This window comes from Taeniopygia guttata, chromosome 7 (assembly GCF_048771995.1).
Source record: "Taeniopygia guttata chromosome 7, bTaeGut7.mat, whole genome shotgun sequence".
NCBI classification, from domain to species: Eukaryota; Metazoa; Chordata; class Aves; order Passeriformes; family Estrildidae; genus Taeniopygia; species Taeniopygia guttata.
In genome coordinates this window covers 7,124,870-7,149,422 of record NC_133032.1, presented here as the reverse complement: position 1 = coordinate 7,149,422, position 24,553 = coordinate 7,124,870, and the positions used below count along the sequence as shown (strand labels likewise).

General features: G+C 44.0%; 1 protein-coding gene and 1 non-coding gene across 2 annotated transcripts in view; one reads left to right on the top strand and one right to left on the bottom strand.

Annotated features, from left to right (window-relative positions):
* Nucleotides 1–24,553, bottom strand: part of CLASP1 (cytoplasmic linker associated protein 1) — a 168,329-nt gene that overhangs the window by 124,106 nt on the left and 19,670 nt on the right. The window lies entirely within an intron of this gene.
* LOC115496095 (U4atac minor spliceosomal RNA) lies at nt 547–663 on the top strand. Its single transcript, XR_003961497.1, has one exon. It is a non-coding gene; the product is annotated as a U4atac minor spliceosomal RNA (small nuclear RNA).

Sequence of the window (24,553 nt, the reverse complement as noted above, 5' to 3'; positions counted from 1 at the left end):
GTGTTTGGACACGGCTCTCAGGCACAGATGGGATTGCCGGAGGCAGGAACTGCACCAGCCCAGGATATTCTATGATACAGTCACACGCACATGTATTTACACTCCCGTACGCTCAGGCTGCACACGTGCACAGCTGTACTCGTTGCACACACGCACGGGTGTCTGTGCAGAGGCTCTCCGTGCCGCTGTCCCTCCGTGCCGGGAGGCAGCTCGGTTATCCCCGCAGCCGCGCGGTACCGGAGCGCTCACCGCAGCCGTGTCGTGCCGCGGCCGCTCGGCAGAGGGCGCGCTCCGTCGCCGCTGCCGCCGCACGGTGGCCCCGCCCTCTATGCAAATCAGCGCCCGGCTGGCGCGGAGCACGCTGGGTAGCGCCGCCGCCGCCGGGCTCGAACCCGGGCCGGAGTCGCCCGGGCGCGCCGGGCCCCGCGCCGTGCACGGCCCCGCGTCGGGCGTGGGGCCGCGGGCGGGCCGGGGGCGAGCGGCCCCTCGCCGGGACCTGGGGGTGGTTCTCGCTCCCGGACGGGCGGCGCGCCCCAGCCGCCACCAACCGTCCTTATCTGGGGGTTGCGCGGCTGCTCGATGAGCGCATGGCGAGAGCAGCCCTGCTAACGCCTTAAACAACACAGCAGCGCCCGCTCCGTGCGCGGCGCAATTTTTGGAACCTCGCACCGCGGCGTGTGCGCGGCGCGTTCTGAATACCGCTCACGCTGAGCTCCATCGAGCCCTTACGGCACCGTGCGGGACACGCGGGGTGCTGCGGCCGCTTGGCACCGCTCCCGTCCCCCGGCACCGTCCCCGTCCCTCCTTCCCCCCCTCAGCAGCGCTGCTCCCAGCACAGCCCGTGCGGGGCACCCGCGGTGCTGCTCTGCGCCCAACCCCTACGCGCGGCAGCCGCCACTCCACAGCCCGCAGCTTGTCACATGGATCCACTCCAAATTCGGCTCCGGAACAACCAGGGAACTATGCGTGGCGTGGCAGGGGAAACAGCCTACTACTCCATGCCAAGTACTCTGTGAAACAAACCTTCCTAAATACAACCCCTGGATCCTAACTTCTCCCAATACACAACTCCACCACCTTCTCTAAAGAGCTCCTGCAGTCTTGTCCCCTCACCGTAACAGACCCTTCAACACTCAATTTTTAATTCAACATTATTTATTCATACACCAAAGGAGATGTTTCCTCGCTGTGTTTCGTTTTCACATTCATCTCGCACACTGGATTTAATGTACCATCGACAAAAGCTCAGCCAGCTGCCCTAAGGCCTATCGCTGCCCGCTCACTGGGAGCCTCCCTCCCGCCTGGGGTCCGGCAGCAGGGCCCCAGCAAGAGCGCGGGCTGCAGATCCTCATCAGCGGAGAGATGCTTTTAGGGAGAGGCAGTGGGGCTCTGAGTGCCAGTCACCATTCACAGCTGTCTGATCACAGTCCCATCACGGCAGCATCCTGCACAGAGATAAGCGTGCTGCATGCAATTACAGACATGTGCCCCAGGGATAAATTCGATCCCGGGAGAAAAAGGAATTATCTCTCCTTCAAACCGCCCAAAAGCCAGGAAGAGTGAGGGGAACTCATCACTCAAACATGAAAGCCAACACATGCACAGTGCAAACATACCCTGCAGTTCACCCCCAGGATAAGGCCAGGAGCATGAGCTAAGCCTTGCACGACTTTTTGTTGTTGTATTTATAAATTAGCACAATGATTACAATGGTGCTTGGACAGCTATTGAGGAAACAGGAATTGGGGTGAGCAAATGTTACTCCCGACTGTGCTGGATTCATTTATCAACCCCAATGTGACACATGACTCAGAAGGTCAGAGGCAGAAAGTAGAAATCATGTTTGGATTGACAGAGTCAACAGATCCGCTACAGACAGATAACAGACAACCGAGGGCATGGCTGGCAAATGAACAAAGAATTAATTGAATTCCAGCCCTGGCTGCATTGGACTGACTGCACTGAAGAGCCCACAGTTACTGAAGCTCTGCCTGAATTAACACACACCAAGGTCCAGGAGGAACATCGGGAGCAGCGATGGGCCTGTCAGCGCCCATCCCACTGCCATGATCCCGATGCAGGCCTCTCTCCAGGGAAGCCAGCTCCACACCAAGGCACAGGAAGGCAGCTCTCCATCCGAAATTCCAGATAATGCTGCAATGCTCTTAGCTACAGAGCTATTCCAGGCCTTTATATCAGCACTGATCCTTTAGCTTCTTATTTACACAGGCCCCCAAAAGAGTGATCTCAGAATCAAAGACAGTAACAGTCCTCAGCCTGAGGGTCTGCTTCTGCTCATTTGACTCCTGAAGTTCCCCAAGACAGTCAATAAAACAACTTGTGCCGCCCAGTATTCAGCTCATTTGGCATCTGCTGCTGCTTTGTCTTGTCTCAGAGTACCTTCTGTAGGGGCCAGGGCTGTCAGCAAACCCTTCTCTGCCTCTCTCCACCTGCCAGGTCATCTCTCCCAGTAAAGAAGTCTCTTGTTAGTTCCCAGGATGCAACACAGCCTTTCCCATTACAGACAGTACTTTTTTTCAGAGGTCAACAAAAACAACTCAAAGCATTTGTCCTTCAATATCTCGGTGTTGTTGAAAGATTTGCAGACAGCTCCCCATATCAGAGAGCAGACAGCCCACCATCATCTGTTCCAGCAGTACACGGTCACCAAGCACGGCAGACAAATAAATCCATCCAGTTTAAAACAAGACACACCTAAACACACTCCCATAAAAGGGTAAAGAAGCTGCACAATCCAGCAACATCTGATTGAGCACAAAGAAACCAGAGTGAATCAGCTCCAGGCCAGCTCGATGGCCTGGACAAACTGAGGTGGGGAGACAAGCCCTTTCCTCCACTCAGCACACCTGAGTGCTGAGTGCCACAGCAGGGATGTGGTGCTGCCTGCTGGAATCTTCATCCCCAGCTCTTAGCAGGGAAGCAGCAGTGGGCTGAGCACTACATCCCCACAAAGTCACTGCACTCTGCTGGCCTCCTGCTGAACCTTCCACACTGGCAGCTTGGGACCTAAATGGGAATGCTGGAGAGCTTCTACAGCAGCTGTGACACCAGCTCGCTTCATGCTGCTTCAACACCACTGGTGACACAGCTTAGCTATTTCACTTTGAAGTCTGTCTGAGAGGTTTTCTTTGGAGAAGGGATGGGAAAGGGAAGACAAGACTACTAAATCTCAATAGGAAAGAAAATAAAATAATTGTAAGAGTATTCAACCAGGGTTTTTTTTAACACCTGCTTAGATAATCTTTTGGATTCATAAGCAAAAACATAGAGAAGTGATTGCATTTTTAATATGATTTTGAAAAAGGTGTAACATGTCAGATTACACAGTGAGAAGTCCAAGGCACAAGCATTGATAGCTCACATCACTGCTGGTCTGATCAGTGCTGAGCAGTCAGAGAGGCAGCAGTTCTAATTCCTTGTGACATGAAACATCCACCACAACTGAACTGGGCACTCAAGACCAAGCTGAAGTTAGATGATATTGGCAAATTTAGTCTTGAAGTCAGGTATTTTAGGTCAGCAGAGCAGTAACCAAAGTCTTGTCAGAAAAACCTGGAATCAGCTTCTAAAATGCTGACTGCTGTATCCCACCTGCACACAACTATAACCACATCCACCCTGGAATAGTCCATCTCCTTCTGCCATTCCAAGTTTCATTTTCCAAGGCAGTACCACATCTGCACTGGAAGCATGAGTCCATCTCCCCAGCCCAAAAATCCTCACACAGACACAGTTGCTACGTTTTTTTTGTACAACACAATTTGCAAAACCAACACCAGCAAACAAAAAGGCAGCAACAGTAGCACAACTGGTTTTACCAGCATGACTACAAGCTATGGTCAAAGAGCTGAATGAGGGAAAACTTTAAATCTATATTCCTGGGCTCTTTCTCTAGATTGATGAGATACAATCCATTCTGTTGCAGACATCACCTTTAAAATCCTCAAATTCCCTGATGGAATTAGGTGAACCTAAACACCCAATGAAACCACCAGCACTTGCAAAATAAACAAAAACCTGGTTATTAAAAGCTCTTCATCTACAAGCCTGGTAACAGATGAACAGCTCAGTAAAAAATGCATAGTTCTACAGTGAAAGAAACTCCAGGAGAACAAAGGTCATTTAAATGTTGGGAGACATTAAGAAAAGGTTGTCAGAAATGATCACTACAGAGATGTATTTTTACCACTACTGTCAGGACACAAGGGCACCTTTCCTGTGCAAAAACAAAAATTCCAGTTACTATCTTCTAGATCCAGTAAAAAAAAAAGCCAACAAAAGCCTCTCAGTTGCTGTCTCTTGATCTAAAAGCTAGAGATTTGGTAGAACACATGAGAAATTCAAAGCAATTTAAAGAAAATGCACCACAGAGGAAAAAATTTATCATTACAAAAATTCCAGAAGAGCTGACAACTATGTCCCAGGTGAAAGAGCTGGACCAAGTCAGCCCTCAATCACAGTGCTCCCTATCCTACCTCTGCTCAGGGAAACTGAAGGGAGGAGTTCCAAAGAATAAGTTCACCCTATTTTGCAAAGATTCTCAACTGGTCCTTGAGTGGTTATGTATGATGAGAAGAGGAGCAGCCACTGGGCTTTCTCCAAAGGACATGGAGGGAAGCACAAGTTGCAGAGTCACTGCTGTGAAGTACAGGAGGCTTTTCTACCCTGGGCAAGGTCAAAGCTTCAGATAAATCAGCAGGTAAATCACCAGTGACACAAAATATAGTCTAAGTCTCCAGGGAAGCAGCACTCATGGTAGTACAACAAGAGACTTTGCAGCTGAAAGCACAGTTACAACTTACTTCACACTTTCACATCTCAAGTACCACAAACACTGCTGGAAAAACAGCAGCAGCACCGTTGTTTCAGAAAGGTGGTCCTGCTTATGCAGCACCTTACAGCTATGGATACTCAATGCTTAGTGTCTTCATGAAATGACATCAAAACAAAACACCTGCACTACCAACTGCTATTGCCTTTGGTTCCTCACCACACAACAGTTAAATATCTTGGTCACAAACACTGCCACTATTCCGTACATATCCATTGCCCACAGCTGAGCAGTTACACTTACAGCCAGGTCCTCAGCCAGGAAGGAAAAATGAATATAACTCTGTGAGCACTGATGAGATCTTGCCCAGGGATCAGCTTGGGGTCAGGACCACTACTTCCCTATAGCTTTGGTAACTAGTTGCATCCCAGAGCTCAAGGCATAATGAAGCCTCATACAAAAAAAAAAAAAAAAAAAAAGAGAGAGGCTTCATTGCATGAAGCATTCCTTTTGCTACAGAAAAGCAAAAATAATATGGCAAGGAAAATAAAAAGGCCACTGCATTGCCCTGTGTAGTTTTTTGTAGGAAAATGGAAAGCCTTTATTATGGCAACTAATCAATTGCCAGCACAGCAATGTGCCTTATTAGCAGACCAGGCTGCTTTACCTAATAGCATTGCCTTCCCCTCCATTAGCAGCTAAAGGCTGCTACAGTGCACAGAGCAAGTGAGAAATCACACTGGGAACCTGCCTGCAGGCAGAACCATATTAGCTGGAGCACCTCAAAAGCTCCTAGCACAGAAGCACTGACCCCAACTCCATCTCCAACACTACTAGAATAGGAAGGGTCAACACATTTTAAAACTGGAACAGAAGTGTTTCTGAGGGTTTAGACAGCATCTGGAAAAAAACAAGGCAAGCACACAACTTAGTAAATAATTACCAACAATCTTCTGCTCCCTTAGGACTCACAAAGCCTAGTAACAACTGTGAGGATGTTCAAATATCCAGATACTCCCCTTGATCACTAGTTCCCAAGCTTCTGAACATCTGCACTTCCAGATTACACCATTCAACACCAGCTATTATGAGGAACAGCAATACTGCAATGCAATTGATGACAGGATGCATGGCCAGCCTCATGAGAAGGGCACCAAAGAGGTGCAGACACAGCAAAGTCCCACCAGCTGTTGGCAATGTGAAAAAAGCTGGGGATCAATCAGGGTGGCAGAGCAGCACAGTGGTGAGGGGCAGGCAGCAGCTGAATTAAGTAGGAAACTTACTGGATGATGACAGCTCTTGCCAGATGGTAGCTTATGAAGCTTTGTTCTTGTCTTGTTTGGGAAGAAAGGAACACACACAACTAAAAAAGCAATAGCATTTTCAGTAGCCAATCTATATAACACTCTGGAAACATGTTAAGACCTAGAGCTGTCACAGCACCTCCCACCCTGCACAGACTGCCTGCTCAGCACGTACCACACTGTCCTACGCCTCTGAAAAGTGTCTCCAGACACAATCAGCAACAGCTGAATCGTACAACAGTGAAGAACTCCATTCAGAAAAGAAGAAAGGTTCAAGATGCCTTTGTCAGCCACAGAAAGATACAAAAGCCCAGGAAAGTGAAGAGATGGGTGCTAGGTAGAGAAAAGGTGAGAGGTGGGAAGAAGGAATTCCACAGAGGAAGGCACCAACTCAGCCCGAATCCTGCTCAGACTCTTTCTGACCCACTCTGGAGAAAGCCCAGAGGATGACCCTTAAAGGCATGAGTTAAAACACTTCCCAGTCTCACCAACACCAGTAAGGGGTGCAGCTGAGCTACATCTAACCCAGCACCTACAGCAGCCACAGATCTAGCACAGCCCATACAGCGTGATGCTTCCCACTGCTCTGTAAGGTCAGTGAACACTGAGAGCTACTGCCTAAGCTGTTGCCTACACCAGTTTCTTCTGTTGCCATTCCCTCTTACTCCCTCTCTAAGCTACTCTTAATTGCCATTTCTCAATTCATGTCAACAACTTTTTAAGGGAAAACTTTCTGGGGCTTACCATCGGTGCTATACTCCAGCTAAAACCAGGATCCCAGGAAAAACAGTGCCACAAGAACACAGAAAGGGACAGTCCCAGTGCTGACCTGCTCACCTGAGTGTGCCTATGCAGGTGGAACCAGATCACAGCAGACATGTACCAGTGCCTGTCTGCAGCTGGGCGGCTGTCAGCATGCACTCTGCTTGAGCTGCTGTGTGATCCTGCAAGGGACAGGGATGTTGGAGCAAAGTGACACCTCTGGCCCAAGCCTAGCACTCTGCAGACCTTCTTACACAGCTTTTGGCTCAGCAGGCTTCAGTCACTCTGTAGCCTGTGCATGCCTCTTGCAACTATGTCTTATATCCAGCTCTTAGCATTCTTGATCAAGTTAAGCATAATTTTTAATATTGTTTAGCTTTTGGCAATTAGATCTCTTCAAAGACTTTGATCTATCTGGTCTAGGAAACCAATGAAAAAATATTCTGTCCCTGTCCATTTAAAAGTTAATTCTAGCTTAGAGGGTAATGCTTTCCCACATGCTTCAGAACCAAACCCCACATGCCGCTTAACACAAAGGAAATAGAAATTATTTAGTGTTGATCTCCTCAACTCCTTTTGACCTGTATGTCTTTCCCTCTGCCTTTTTGGCTGTCTTCATTGAGATCTGGAGCAACAGCTGATGCATCACTGTGAGCTCTCACAAGAGAATAAAACATCTGTTTTCCTCCCTCAGACTGAAAACAGATGCCTTTTTAGCTGTGTCCAACAGATACTCAATTATATGACAGCAGAGTGAAGCACAATGCATCTAAATCAGGGCACACCCTCGGGCCACATGGATGCCTGGCATGTGGTCAGGAACCCCAAAAGGCTTTGCAATCTCAGGCAGGCTACCTATCCACAAGTATCCAGGGTCTGGGACACCTGCACAAATCCAGGGTAGTTTTCTTGCCATGGAAATGTCTGCAGAACTGCTCTGGAGCAAACACCACATGCACCCAGTACTGTGCAGTCCCACTGCCACTCAGCAGTGTACTTGGAGCTTTTCTAATAAGCTGTCTGGAAAACCCAATTCCAGACAAAAACCACTCCTTATCAACCAACTCACCTGACATTCCAGATCTGAAAGAGGTTATAATAGCCACCGTGGGACAACTCTTCAACAAAACCTGCCTGCAGAGATTTTTCTGGCTACTGCAGTCATGTTGGCAGCTCACTATGAAAAACCCCTGCAAATGGCACCTGGGAAAGCCCAGGTGAGTGAGAACAACCTGGCAATCACTGGTTCAAGATTCAACTTGGGACACATGGATGGACTGACAAAAAATAAAAAAAACCCAACCCAAACCAAAACCAACCAAACAAAAAAACCCTACAAAGAACCCACCTGAAAAAAAAAACCCAATTAAATAACCAAACCCCCACCCCCCCAACAAATCAAAACCAGGAAAAAAAAACCAAAAAACTCAGCCAAACCAAACCAAACAAACAAAAGAAAAACCAACCACGAACAAGGGAAGAGAAGGGAATTCTGCATCCTGTACTGCTTGAGGGAGCCAGCATTTTGCTAAGGGAAAAGAACAAGCCATCTGAGCAGCTGACAGCACAAGTGGAAAACCAATTGGAAAATTATAGGGACAAACCACATACATTCTGGCTTCTATATCCAGCTCTAGAAACACATTTAAACAAATCAGGCAAATAGCTCCTATCAGTGCTCTAGTGCCACAGCTACACAAACAAGCATCCCTCATGTTAAGAGGTTTCCACAAATTCTTGTGGATTAATACAAGTAAAGTATTAATTAAGTGTTCAACTAAATCATTAGTTCTTGGATTAATTATCTTAAACGTAACTCTTAAGAACTGAAATAGATCAGAGGAACAGAGGCTGTAAGTGTAACAGAAGAAGCCACTCAGGGTTCAGCACAGGTACACAAAGAGCTGACACACCAGAGGAGCTCAGCCAGACCAAGCAGGTACCTCCTGGACAGGCTCTACTCACCTTTCACAATGCTTTTGCTACATTTTTATCTCCTTTACAACCCTTAATGTTATTTCCAACCTAACAATGGCTAAGCTAAATCAAGTGTTTAAGTAACCTTTTTTTTGTGTGATTTTAGAAGATTGATGCCTTGTTTTGTAATTCTGTTATTTTCTCAGAGGTTTGTTCTCACTGGACACTTGCTAGCAAGATCAGCATTCTTGCTTTTTGCTGAACAGGTTGGAAGCTATGCATATAGCTCCTGAGATATATATATATATACACACACATATACATATACACACACAAGAGCTTCCTGAAACATCAAAAGTGGTTTATTTCCTTTGAGACACCTATTCCAAACTGAAGTATCCCATTAGTTATTTTTGTTTGCTTTTGTTTTAAATAAAGCAACAAAACTTTCACACAGATGGGAAAGCATGCTCTTTTAGAACTCCAGAACCTGGTGTCTTATGAATCCTGAAACAAGACAGACAGAATGCTGGATGTGACAGTGTGCCATTGCTAACCTGACATGAAAAGGATGCCAGACTGCTTCCTCCCATCCCAGTCAGCCTTACTGTATATTTCAAACAGTAAAATAAAATGGTAACTCTTTACTTTTAGCATAAGAATGGGACTCATCAATAAATTCAGCTGAGAACCTGTTTCCAAAGGCCAATTAATTCAACACCATCTCCCCTCCACTGCTCAAATTAGATCAGTCAGGCCACACTTCTAGAGAAGGTGTTTTGTTGTGCTTGATTCTTAACATACTTAACATTCAGCTATAACTGACTTCTACTGTTCATTAAAACCTGCAACACTTTTCTATATTCTAGTTAGAAGCAGCCCTGTCAATCCAAAACCAGGTTTAATGAGCTGTTGTGTCACCACCTGTATGACCCTGCTGACAGACTATGAAACAGAAAAACTTGTTTTATTTTTTTAATCCTTCTCTATGTACAGTAGTATAAATCAGGCAACATTTTGTAGCCCTCGAAGACTCCAGCTACATGATCTGACCCATGACAATCTCAGACTTCAACAATGTTTCACACAGCTAATAAAGGATCTGCATCAGGGAGCAACATACACACACACTTCAAGTTCAAGTACTGCCAGTTATAACAGGAATTCTTTTCAGCAAAGAAATGGCATTGGGCTTTTGGTTCATTTATCTAGGAGGTTTTAACCTGACATCATCTGATAAAAGTAAAAACTTCAAAGTCACACAGCGATAGGCTCTGATTACTATTTCTCTATCAGTCTGTCAGTGGCAATGTGATTCAGGAAGGAGGAGGGATTGCTGCTGGCAAGTCTCTTGCAGTTTATAGCACAGAGGCTATTTGAGCTGAATTGGAGATTGAGTTTCACAGATCATAACTATGTCAGGTTAGAAAACATAATTTAGAGGCTTTAAAATATGACAATGCCCAAGGATAACACAGAAACATAATATGCTTATGAGATAACACTGCTTGTAGTACAGGTTAGTGATCAAGTGGTTGCTTTTTCTTAAGAACAGACATTGTAAGAGAAGTCAAGCAGATAAGTTGCTACGTCTTCCACAAAATCAACACCACAAACTGGTTCAGAAGCAGATGCAGCTACAGTTATGCCTCTTCTTGCCCTTGATCCTTTTTCTCCTGTAGGTTAATAGCACTTTCCTGCACCACAGCAAGACAGGAAATACAAGGTAGTGTTTTTCATTACTTTTCCTATCCTCATCTAGAACTACAGAGCATTATTACTATCATAAACTTGTCACACTGAGGTCTAACAGTACTGTATGTTGGAAAGAGGTATTATTTGGCTTCTTCATATACATCTGCCTGCAGTGCTGGGACTGTGCCAGCATGCAGTCCAGTAACAAATGTACTTTGGTCTAAGATGCAGGAAAAAAACACCCATGCAGATCTACTCATTATACTCACATCACCATTTAAAGAGATTTCTCCTCCATCTTTCAAAGGACTGGGAATTTGAGTGTGCACATATACATTCTGTTCCTTGTCTCCAAATTCATACATCAAAGAAGATGCCATAACCACAAAGCAACACAGAAACAAAGCACAGACTCTTTATTAACATTTTCTTTTTAAAAAAATCAAGAGACATGTAGGCCCTGCAGTAGTTTCTGCTGTATCTTAACATTTTCATCAACCAAAGTAAGGAATTTGGATTAGCTGCTAGAGGCCAGATTCTGATCCATCAGACTAACACAAAACCAGAACCCTGAGCCAGCCGTCTGCATTCACATTCTCTCTGTGCAGAAAAAGGACAGGGAAATCAGCTGTCACTGTAAATTTCTCTCCTTTTGATGACTTAATTCAGAGTCACCTAAATTAAAGTCACCTAAATTCTATTAGGTAGGGAAAAAAAATCCAGTAACAGATTTTTAGCTACTAAGCTACTTTAGTCTACTACAGAGACCACATGCTCTTTAAAGAGTTGCCCAATTATATGCTGACCTTACATGGGCTTTAATGGTTTCTTTAAGTGACTCATTAAATAATCCAAGATAGCAAAAACTTTATTTTGCAAGACAGGTTAATGCAGTTACATTATTTTTCCATAAAATTCTTCTTGATCACTACATAATTAGGACTGGGAGTCAAGATACAGCAGTATTAACACCTCCCTTTTACCACTTCTCTCCAGCAAGAAAAACAAGGAAAAGCAATACAAGGAAAGCAATCCCAAATGCCTCCTTAGGAGGGCTTGAGGAGGTATATAACACAAATCAACACCAGCACTGGGTTTATTGTTCCTTTCATCTGTACAAGGCAGCATGGAGGCAAACAGCACAGTTCCAGCTTACACTGTCTCTGTAAGAACTTGAAGAAATTCTCTGACTTTACAGAAAAGTTCCAGGTGACTCTGAGCACAAAACAGAGTTGCTGTAGCAGAGGTAGGATGGGTCTCCCAAGTCTGCCCTCCGAAGCCTTGGGTCAGGGCCTCTTCCCACACACAGGTGATGTGGGTCTGGCCACAGCTGCCTCACAGCCACACTGAGCTAAGAGCAAGCCCAACACCAGCCATGCTCAGCAGGGAGCTGAGAGACACAGCTCTCTGTCCCCACCAAGTTAGAAAAGAGCAGCACAAGTCAAATTAGTTTTCTTCTCACATAATAGCAGCTCAAGAACTTCTTCTGAGGCAAGCCTAAGAGCCATTGCTGGCTTCTTGCAAGCCCTCACTACCAGCAGCATGCTGCAGTGCATGTGAAAGGCACACTCTTCCTCGGGCTGCAAAGCTAACCAGGAACACCAAAAAAGAGCTCCACCAAGGAATGGACAAGAAAGACTATGGGCATTAAATAGACAGTCACAAACCAAAGCATCATTAAAACCACCCATCACTTCTGCTATGTACATCAGACAACTGTAAGACACTCCGTAAGCACGGTGACCACCAAGGGAAACTACAGCCCAGCTGTACTTGTACAGGACATTTCTGCTGCAGCCTCCAAGACTGTTTCTTTTCTCTGCTGTTGCTTTTCAGGCTGTACGTGCAAGTTCATCCAGAGGAGACTGATTTGAACCCTCTGTCTCTAAGGGCAAAACTCCCCATGCACAAAGATCAATACTACCTCTTCTACAGGTTCTCTTCCCAGAAGTGCCCTTAATTCATATCACCATATTCTTGATCACAGCTGGAGTTCCCAGAGTGAAATATGAACATTGTGACCCACTTGTCAGCCACAGCAAGAAAGCCTCACAACAGTATCTCCTTGGTACCACTGTAGCTGCACTCACCCTATCTGCCAGCATGCTCTTTTCCCTACCACAAGTTATACCTTTCTAGAGATTACAAAAGCTATCTCTGCCCATGACAATTCCTTTAAAGCTTCATCCCACATCTCCCCCCAGCTCTTTGTTAATGACACTGCTACAGAACTGGAGCTGGAAACCAGAGCAGCTACCATCAAATGGCTAAAGATTCCTTTAGAACTTCATTAAATAATGAAGATGCTACACCTCCAAGGGCACATGACCCCTTCAATGCAAAGGAGGCATAAGCAAGGCCTTTGCCTTTAAGCACACCTACCAACAGGCAGAGAAGTTCTGCTCTCCTCTACCCTTCAATTATTCAGCACCTTTCTGGGATGAAAAGAGTGGTGTGCTCTCCCCCCAGAACCCCACCAGATCCAGCAGCATAGACAAAGCTGTGCCAACACACTGCAGAACAAGGCACAATCCACCAGACTCATTTGGCACACATTAACAATTATAGTGAAAACCACATTGAAGAGATTTTGCTAGCATGGACATGAACAAAGGTGGTGATCATCTTTTCCCATATCCTCCAGGAGAAGGATAAAGAGAAATCCTCTTAGATTAGCTAGAAAGAAAATTAAACATGCAGAGCAGAGGGGCACTGGAGCAGACTAATTCAGGAGACTGTGAAATCTTCAAAGGATGTATTTTAAGTATAGTTTGGATAAATATCTGACAGAAGACATCCGGGTACATTTGTCTTCTGTGAACAATAAACTGGATTTGACTGTTTCCTGAAGACCCTGGTATTACAATACCTACAAAGCCTCCAAATTTCCTCCCTTGCCATTAGAAACACATTATTAGCAATGTAAGTTATTAGTTAGTAAGCATGCTTTATGAAAAATAAAAGGCAAAGTGACAGACTCTTATTAGCAATCCTCTGTAGAAATATACTACACTGGCTAATAAAAAGCTACTCTCCACGGTAAGATTGACACCGTGGTTAATCAAACTCTCCAATACTGGTTTAAATCAAGATTAATATACAATCATGAAGTATATAAAGACTACACTGAACCTCAGGCTCCCTCTCCTATGTCTGACACTCAAACCATATCCATCCTTTCTTCCCCTGCAGGATCCTTAGCAAATTCTACACTAATTATGCCAACTTAAACACACACACACAAATACAATTTTCTTCTTGACAAAACTTACTTTGAGCCAAGCTTTGAGAAATACAGATCATATACATGAGATTTGTCAAAATAACATATTAGAGAAGGGCTCACTCAAAGTACATGAAAGAGCTTTTTCCTCACTGCAAGTAAGATGCAAGGAGACATTTCAACTCTATCCTGCTGAGCTGCTCCAAGACCTAGTAAAACTCTTCATACTCGTGACATTCATTATTCAACAGCAATCAATACATCTTAAACTTTAGCTCTTCAAAACAACTTTCTAACCACCTAACTTCACAGAACACACATGATGGACTCTTCATGAAAAGGAAACAACCTCAGCATATTCAGCATGCTCTGTACTGGGTTCCATATCAGCATGACTCAGTTGTGCTGCTTTGCAAGACCTGCTACCAAAGCCAGAATAACACACAGACCAGCCCTTTCCCAGTTAAATCCAACTCATTTATGCCACACTAAGTGAGTTAAACCTTGTAAAAACGTCTTCAGGCCACTCAAAGCAATAGAAAATTTACTTTAGGCTTGTAGCATTTTACTTATTAGGGAGAAGTTTAAACTAAATTGCATGAAACTGTGTCAAAAAAGAGATTTGCACAATTTCCCAGACCATATGGAAATTGTCTTACCACCACCTAGTTAAAAACCACCACATCTTCTTTAGCTGTTGGCTCCGGACAGGGTAAGAAACAAGCTGATCTTAAGTCAGACATCCTTCCCCAACCTCAGATATCTTGACACCATCCCCATTTTCAAATCACTACAATGGGCCAGTATCTTCAATTTAATAAGCACAAACGTTTTCCCTAAAGAACAGATAAGAAACTCAGGAAGAAGGGAAGATTTCACAAACTTGTACACTGCACACTGAATCAGAGTCCCCCAACAGCCCAGGTTCTGAGTGAAGCACCAGCCCTGCCTCTCCACTGACTCCAGCTGTGAGGTTCACAACTTGTGCTCCCAGGCCTTGCAAACAGATTCACTGCTCTTCATAAAGAGAGGATATTAAACAGCACAGGTTACCTGGAAATAGAAACTTTATTTTTCAGCCTTATCCCAGGAGATTTTTTTTTTAATTCTGTAGATAGCCTGAATACCATAAAGACAGAAACCACCCAAACACATTAGTTACTACAGGCTAGTTGTAGACATTAATGTGTAGAACTCATATCACATTACTGCAATGTCTATTCACCACCACAGGAAAAATACAGCCTAGCTTGCAGTTAGGGTTTCCTAAAAATTCACATTCAACCTCTGAAATTATTCAACAAATTTTCTTCAGAGCTTTCCCTGAACACAGATGAACAAAATGGGCAACCAATTTCCAAGTGGGGCACTCTGCACTGCTGTACCTGTGTCCTCTCTTGCAGCCTTTAAGCAGAGCATGACCTCCTACAGGCAGGGAATGCATCTCCTTGCTGACTGCAACTTGCAAGCAGGACAGAAACAAGCCCAAAAACTCTGCTGGTGTCTGCAAGGTATCTAAAGCATCATCTCATGAACCACCTGCAAATACACTGGACTGCTATTCTGACTCCCTACACAGAAGAGTTTGGTTGTGGTGCAGACCTGTGGTTTGCAAACCTGGCTTTTTTCACTACCACCTTTTACAGCCTCAGCACCCAGTGGAGGGAGAAGGGTTTGCTGCAAGCTGAGTCAATAGCAGCCTCTTCATTATTAACCACACTTCACTATTGCTTTCCTCACACTGACACCAAAGAAAATCCACACAGCTCCTTCATTGGTCAGATTGGGAGCAGTAGAGTTTGGCTGACAAGGATCTGCAAGAGAAGTCGTCTTCTTTCAAACCTGGACTACACAATATGCTTGGGAAGGGGAGAATGGCAAGGTTCTGCCCTCCAGTCATTACCCAAGAGCCCAAAATTGCAATTACCTGCTGCTAGAGCTGCCAGCTCAGCAGCAACTAAGCCCTTCCCATGGCTCCAAAGTGAATTCACTGTGGTGGTTTGAAGAACTGGACAAACAGACCAGACTCAACAACTGAATCCTGTCAATACACTTCTCTCTCCTTTAAACAACCTCCTTGAGACCTGGGGGAACAAAGCATCATAAATCTGAAACAAGAAGCACCTGCATGTGGCATTAGCTAGAACACCTGCATAGAGCAGCAAGAGAGAAAACACCTTTTCCCCTGGAGCTAATCCCTGCAAGGGCACCTGCTTTCCCAGTAAACCTTTACACCAGCAGAAACCCAGTTCCCACTCATTGATCACCATTCAGCAACCCAGACAGATGGTCTTTAACTTGTAATGGTAATCTTCTGACACACAAAACCCACCAGCAGTTGTTTAATCATGTTTTTACATGGAAGAGGCCAAGGCTGGCAAGCAACTCACCTAGACTCTTTCCCACACAGTGAGGAATCCTTTTCAACACGAATTTGTGGAGCAGCCTCCATACTTTGGGGACTGACTTACAGTTTCATCAAAACATAGGGCAAAAAAATGAAGAGCGTGAAAAATATCCAGGGATTTCCTCTTCACTGTGGAGTCACCTTGCCTGCCAGCCTATTTCAGTCATGCAGTCAGAGGAGGTCTTCCTCCCACCATGCCTGGTACAAGCATATTCCTAACACTGCTTCTCTCCCTGTGACAGCACTGCACACCAGGTTCTGTGCTCAGTCACACCAGAGCAAGTCAAGGAAGCTCCAGAACAGTCCTGGCCTCAAGAGCCAAGCTACCTAATGCACCTGCTGGTGCAGCAATCAGGGGAGGGGAACAGCTCCACATGAACTCTACCAATGTTGCATTAAATACACTTAAATCTTCAGAGCAGTTTCCTTCCCATCCAGTGAGCAGAATGGAGGCAGGGTACACTGCATGCCCATTTCCAGATTTTCCCTGTTGTATTGCCTCACAACTTTATCTGTGAACTAGGAACCAAATACAACCTCTGCCTTAATGCCTGGTGACTAAAGAACATAGCAACAATATTTGAACCAGTCAAATTCCCTTGACAGAAAGCACATTTATGCCACGTCTATTGTTCAGACAGGTAGGAGCAGCAGGCTTCATTGATGGATTTAGCCATTTTGTTGGTCTGAAAAGTAATTCCAGATACATTCAGATGAAATGCACTACAGAATTTAAAAATTTATATTAATCTCATTCTTCCAAAATAATTTTATTTTCTTTTGATCCAGCATCAAAGACTTTCAAAATATGTATGTCATTAATTATGCCAATCAGAAGAGCAGTGAACCTCCAACTATTTGCAGTATATGTTGCAAAAAACATGCACTAAATATTTCTAAATCAGATCTTGCAAGATCAGGAGAGAAGCAGGGAGGTTCCTCATAACAAGCAGGTATTTCAGGAAGTTTTATACAGATTAGTTCTAGTGAAAGTTGTATACATCAGGCATCAAATGGCATTATCTCTATTGAAGGAGTCCATGCTCCAGCCCCAAATACTCTGGACAAACACAGCCCCTGCTGAAAGATGGCACTACACAAAGCATGGGCCACCACCACAGCCTGAGACCCACCAGGCCCAGAAAATGACACAGACTGACATGAGGCTCAACTGTCCACAGTGCAGCCAGATCACCTACTGCTCACCACTAACAAAAGAGCATAAGGAAACAGGGAATCTACAGCTCCCCAACAACTGAACATTTATCTCCCTGTGACTCTCCCCTTGCAGACTCCTGGTACATGTGCACAAACTTGCTTTCAGCAGCAATTTGAAGCTCACAGCATTAAGGAGAAAATTAGCTGTGCAAGTCAAATAAAAGCATGTATGCTTCTTTTCAAGTTTTCTTTTAATCTTTTGATGCTAGATAAAAGGAAAAAACAAGATTCATCTCACAGATATGCAACTGTTCCAAAAATGAGCACTGAACAGCAGAGATTCAAAACAGGCACAAAGATGAAAACAATATCCATATGCAGGTTAAGCATGTCATCCACAAACACTGAACCTGTCAGTGAGAAAGAGAATGCTTGTGGCAAAGAACCTCTTTCAGCTCTGTGGGTTCACTCCTCACCTCCCTCACTGCTAAGCCTCAAGCCTCACAGGAGCAGGATGCACCCTCCAGTTCTTTCAAGAACGTGGATGCTACCACAGGTCCTGGGACAACCACTTTTCCCAATACCTCACTCTCAGCTCTTGTATCTGCTACAGAACAGTAACCCTTTTAAAACAGTGACACAACTCCCAATTGATCTCCTAGCATGAACCCAAGCAATCGATGTCCTTCCTGGACAAGGACTTGTGACTGAAACCTTAATTCCAAATCACAATCCAGCTTGTAATGTTGGTTGGTCAGCTGCTCTACTCAGACACTTATACCTAGAATGATTCTATTCAAGCCAAATGAGATAGCAGACTTCCCACAAAATAACCAAGAGCAGATTTCAGGATGTCAAAACAAACGTTGTCATGAAGCAGAGGGAACCTCATGCCACTGACATAGGAAGTACAAAGGAAACAGCAAGAACAAGAGAAGAAAAAAATTATTGAAAACAGTATCTGTCTACCATCACACTACATTATTTTAAACAATAGAGGCAGCGAAAACTATGACCTCTTTATCCTACATTATTTGCACCAGTAACAGATTTTTAGAGGCAGAAGGGCCTCATTAGATCAGTTAATCTGATATCCCATGTAATATAGTCCATGAAATCCCAAGCAGTTCCTTCTGCACTGAAACCAATTATTTTCTATGAATAAAGTATGTCTTCTGAAACAGTGCTAGGGTTTAACCCGATTTATTGTCTTCAAATTGAATAAAGGAAGAAAATCAGAATTAAGAATTCTGACCAACAATTTGTTTTTTTGTTATAGATACAGACATTGCCTATGCCACGGTAAAATGCAGAAAAACATAAGCATCTTTTTGTCATCTGCCAAAAAAGGACTCTCCACTCCCAATTCTAAACCAATAGTTTTGAGCCCTCTGAAACATATAGTAATCTACATACTTTCTAATACGGATGGGGATCTCTACAGAACAAATAGAAGCCCACAGACAACAGCCTCACTTCCTCTGAGTTATGTTTTATAGCTCCCTAAACAATAAACCAAGTTCCTCGTGGCTGAGAGCTCACAGCTTCGAAATTAGTGTGCTCCTCCCAGTGTGCAAAAAAGCTGAGAGGGCTGGGGTTGTTCCCATAACCATTCCTAGGGCAATACTAAGAAACTGTAATAGCACAAGATTTTTTCCCCTATCTTCTGTTGTGTAAGCTTTATACAAAATAGCACATTTAGAAGACTCCACATTCACAAAATACCAAAGTAACTAGCACAGAAGCCAAAATTTCTGATATAAATTCACATATAATTGACTTTAAAAAAGACCTATCAATGTGTTGTTACTTTAAAATCACTGAAACTATCACACAGAAATACAGATTCAAAAGCTTGAAATAGTGGGACTGGAAAATCATAAATTTCAATCACAAACTCTGACTTCCATAACAAAAGACTAAACAAGATAGTTATCCCCCCCCTTCATTACCCATTATTAACAGTAAGCCTCAAAGGAATGTCTGCCTGAAAAAATCTCCATAAGAAACAAAATTCAAATGTAAATTAATCCTTATAAACATGCACACAAGTAACACAGGCATGTTATTAACAGCACTTGAAGAGCTCAAACTAAAAATAAACAGACAGATCTTCTGCACATTAGATGTGGTGTTCATCCAAAATTCTCTCCCACCTCCGGAGCGCCTGCACATGGCACTCTGCAGCAGTTGGGGTCAATTTTAGTTTCTCCAACTTTAGTGGCAGCAGGATCTGGCTCTTAATTAAGTTCCAGACTTCTCATTGTCCCAATCCTACCACACCTTTCCTGACTAAAAAAGCGGTTTTTAGAGCATTTTTGTTTTAACTGTTCCTCAACCAAGTTTGGCTGTAGAGCCATTTTCCAGCACGCGTTCACTTACCAGAACTGCTTCTCTCATTTATCACAAGTGTCCCTCTGATCTCTGGAAAACCCCCCAGTAATACACTTTATTTCCATCCTCCCAGTCTGAAGATGCCAGATTTCAATGGTGATAGCCATGAAGAAAACAGGAGCAAGATAAACAGGCTCAGGGCATCTTCCTGACATGCCAGAAGTTTTTCCTGGCTCAACTCCCACCCTGATGAACACCAGCTAAAAATCCTGCCCTTGGCCTCTTCTCTTTGCCTGTGATTCCCTTATCCCAGTTTTAAAAGACACATCAGAATCTCTCCTCCTGCTCTCTACCTCTCAGACTGCCACGTGAGAGTCACCACTGGATATCTTCCCACAAGGATAGCAGAGTCTATCCCACACTTATCTTTCCCCACAGCTCCATCTCTTCCCAGATCAGCAGCTCCTTTCTCCTCCAAGCTCCTGGCTCATGCACACCTTCAGATTCCCCAGAGGGCTTTATCCAAGCCTTCTGAACCGCCAGCATTAAGCTGTCTGCACAACAACTGGTTCTTTGAGGCAGACACTTGCACAGCTCCCCACTCTCTCACTCTGCATCTCACCCATCCAAAGCACAGCCTTTGCTCAGCAGCGTTCAAGGGCTGTAGCTGCACCAAATAAGCCCCTCTGACTGGGAACATGAAAACAGCAGGACAACCTGAACCACCCTTTGTGCCAACAGACTTACGCTGATGTTTGACCAGTGATCTTGGAATCATCATAAAAAACACTCCTGCAAAACAGCTGTGATAAATATGGATTCTAGTTAAAACACAGAGAACACTACACAGAAGTCTGGAGTACCCATACAGAGTATAAAGTACATATTCCAGCAATTCATCCTGGCTCTCCTGTCTAAATCAACTTTCCCTTCACCTTATTTCCCTCCTTTATGTTAGCTGAAAGAACTGGGGAGCCCAGGGGACTCATGTGACCTAGACAACTTCACTACTACATCATGAGAAATCTGCTTTCCACAGACAAAAAAGCCAGCAAGCCACCCTCACACCAGCTTTCACATGAGTTAGTTTTGTAACAGAGTTACCACCTAGAAAAGTCACCAACTCTCATTCTTATGTATTTGCCCAGCTTCAGCGCACTTGCTACAATTCTCATGTACTACTTCCTCCTGAAAATGGCCACCAAAAAACTCAGAAATGCCTATCAGAGAGCCATTAATTAGCATCAGCCCTAGCTATCTCAGTGATGGCACAATGAAGGATATACAGCTAAGACCATGTTAGTACCTAGTACTCAAGATCTCTCCCTGATAGAAACCTGAAAGATACTTTTCAAGTTTATTAAGTCTCCAAACTTGCAGTATTTCATGCAGACCTAAAATCCATCCCATCTTGTCTGTATTAAACAGCTTAAAGTCCTCACATGGTTCTCAGCAGCTCACCTTTCTGCTATTACATAGCCTCTTCCCTTCCACCTTTTCCAAATGTATGCCCCATTTGTACCACTGTTCCTGTAAGGGAATTATCTTTCAGATACCTTTTTTTATGGATGATCCTTCTTTTCACGCCACCATCATTCCCTAGCTGTTCTGCAAATTGAAGTTTCAGATCTCTACCTTCAAAGCACTGTCATTTGGTCCAAGATGCCAGCTCCTGCCTTCCCATTCATCTTCAGTACCAGTTCCCATCACACCACCTCTAGGTGCAACTTTTCACAGCACTTTTCTCCACACATGCCCTCCTACTTAGGAAACATCCTCATTAACTTTCAGCGGGTTTATAGAACAGGAAATTCCAGAAGAAAACAGATACAACTGCAAGTAGAGAATGAGACCTGACCAACATAAAGAAAGAAGCAGAGTTCTTTGAAGGCAACAAGAAAGTTCAGATCTTGATGGGGATTGAAGCTAGTAGTCTTTCACAAGCAGACCTACTCACATAAATTATTCATATCCCAACATTATGCAGGTAACAACTTCCCAAAGACCTAAAGGGAAAGAAAGTAGAAGAGGCAGACAGGAAAACCAGGAAAGCCACCCATACAGGCCTGAATAAAAACCCTAGCCAGACAGACAAAATATTCCAATCTGTAAGAGCATGCACCTCCTAAAACCTGTGTGCAGTTTCAGCTTCCATACCACATCCAATCATGGTGTGAGAAATTCCTTCTGGAGGTCAAGCAGTTCAGCCACACACACAACAGCAGCGATGGCATCCTCCATGCCTCAGGATACAACTCTGCAGTGCCCCTCTGAGCATCTCAGAGCTCATCAAGGTACACAACTGCCTTCTCTGAGGAACTCTTACCTAATTTTCAAAAGTAGGAGTGCACTGCAGTATTTGCACAAGGATCATTCTGTCCACAACACTCCAAACAGATGAAAGCACACACAAATACACAGGCTATTGAGGACTATTGTGTTAAACAATTCAATGCATCAGGACAGACTCCATCAGCTACGAGCAAACAGAATTCCCTCCAAAACTCAGGTGCACTTTTTATTCCAATGTGAAAGCTCAAGCTGTCTGTATTTACAGAGCTATTACAGAAACTGGAGTATGAACAGGACTGGCTCCATCAGCCAACTCTGGTGATGGGTGTACATCAATAAGAGCCTGTAAAGCCCAGCTCTGTACCACAATGAACAAGGAGCAACCCTTTATTTAAGCTCCCAACAGTGAGACACGAAGTCCTCCCAAATTGTTAAAAGCACACATTTGTTCCATGTCACTGCACAAGCACTGATGCCTCCATTTGCTGCAGGATTTCCAATTAGACCCAACGCAACTGTGTCACTTGATATTAGTCAAACACAGAGTCATGGCAATACAAGGCTGTCTTTTAATAGAGTATAGCTCTAACAGACACAAAGAAAATTAGTACAAAGAGCTGATTCCTAATATACATTTCACAGTAAATGCAGGTATTACTCAGACAATATAACTTCATAACACGCTGAACTGAAGCAACTTTAGGTTTCCCATTTGCTGTTACCAGGTTCTCAAATACCAGCTGACTGGCACAAACACTCTTAACACTGGCAAGGTGGTACCACCACAGTTCACCTCACAGTGCTTCCACATCCCAAAGAAATCTTGCCAGCCTTTGTGCTTGTGTGCACGTCCTGCCTGTAGGAGCAGAGCTGCCACACGAAGGGCATGGCCAGGCTGGATGAGGTTGTGAGCACCCTGCTCTAGTGGAAGGCGCCCCATCCAGTGGCAGGGGGGCTGGAACCAGATGATGTTTAAGGCCCCTTCCAACCCAAGCCATTCTGTGGTTCTGTGTCAGAGTGGGACTCTACTGTGCAAATTTTCATCATTTCCACAAACTTTTCTCCAGGAGGTTACTTTTAGAGATGAAAAAATATAAGTAGCCACAAAAATTTTCTCATACTTAATGCAGATTCAATCCTACACATTCTTTCCTCCGGCCAAAATCCCAGCCACAGCATAAAAAATTAGCAGGATCTCCACGGTCTGAGAACTGCAAGTCTTTGCTCCAATTCTTGAGTACTCAAATGTTGCTTTGTTTTAGAGTTCCATGTTTAGCCCAAAGAACGCAGTAGGTTTTGCCTAGTTAGAAAAAAGAGATCTCATCTAGAAAGCAATGAATGATTTGTAGAACACAGCATTCATTTGGAAAAATTCAGACTACATGTCTCCACTGTGTTCACTCCCACATTTAATGATACAGCCACAGACCAGACGACACATGGGATACAATTACGTGAGGCAGCTTCATACAGACACACAAAACACAGTTCCAGCCATCAGCTCTGAGCAAGGCAAGCTGACTGTGCTCAGCCTCAGTTAAGCTGTCACTGGCAGCCTGGGTGACTCAGAGTCACCACACAAACTGCTGGCATCAATGGCATCCCAAAAACATTTCCATGGGAGTCAATTCATGTAAGCACCTCTGACACTGGGACACATAGCACTTACCAGCTAATAGATTCTGCTAAAAAACTAATAAAAAATAACTTTTATGGCCTTGACAGTATACAGTGGTATGGTGGATGAAACTAGACGGTGAGCCCAAAGGCCCTTGCAACCTGAGTTACCCTGTGACCCAAAGGGCTGATCCAACTGCCATATAGCTAACGCTGCCTTTCTGTTCCAAAACACACCTGCTGAAAAAGGAGGGCTGCCAGAGCCAGAAATGCACATCTGAAACACATAGATAACCCTGCAGCAGACTACCTAGTCCCATGGGCTGGTCTTCCAAAAAAACACATAGGTGCACTTAATGCTAAGAGCACACTGGAATGTTTAAAGAAATAATTATCAGATATTTTAATTACTATTATTAAGAAAGCTATTTCTAAAAAATTACTATTTTTTAAGAAAGAGATCATTAAGTTGTTGATCTAATATTTATCTATTCTTTTTTCACCCAACTTCTGAATTTTTCAGCCCAATTTTAGCAAACTTCAACCTAATGTGGTAGGGAGAACAAAGATATCAAAGATCACATGCAAATACAAATACAGAAAAGGAAAGAGATTCCACTGAAACATAGCCCTCAGTATGAGGAAAACCGAAGCATGCAATACCAGCAAATCTATGAAGAAAAAGACAAAGGAAATGAAGCTTCATACAGCTTCTCTACTTGCAAAATTATTTAATTAAAACTAGACCAAATCAGAGGCAACTTAAAGCCCACTGACAGTGGGACTTTGAGTATACCATTTTTTTTCATGTGGAAGTTCAAAGGGTGAGACAAGGACAGCTTTTAAGACAACTTCAAGGAATATCACACACTGAAGAATGCGCATACTTTCAAAAGAGAAGCTAACAGGTTGGTGCTGGTGGGAGGACCCTGAGGGCTGATGAGTATTTCTTCCAGCATCAAGAGGACAACGAAACTCCACTGAATAATTTAGAGACTAGCAAAAAAATCAAGGTGCCAGTAAATCCAGCACTGACACTAACCTTCCATTCA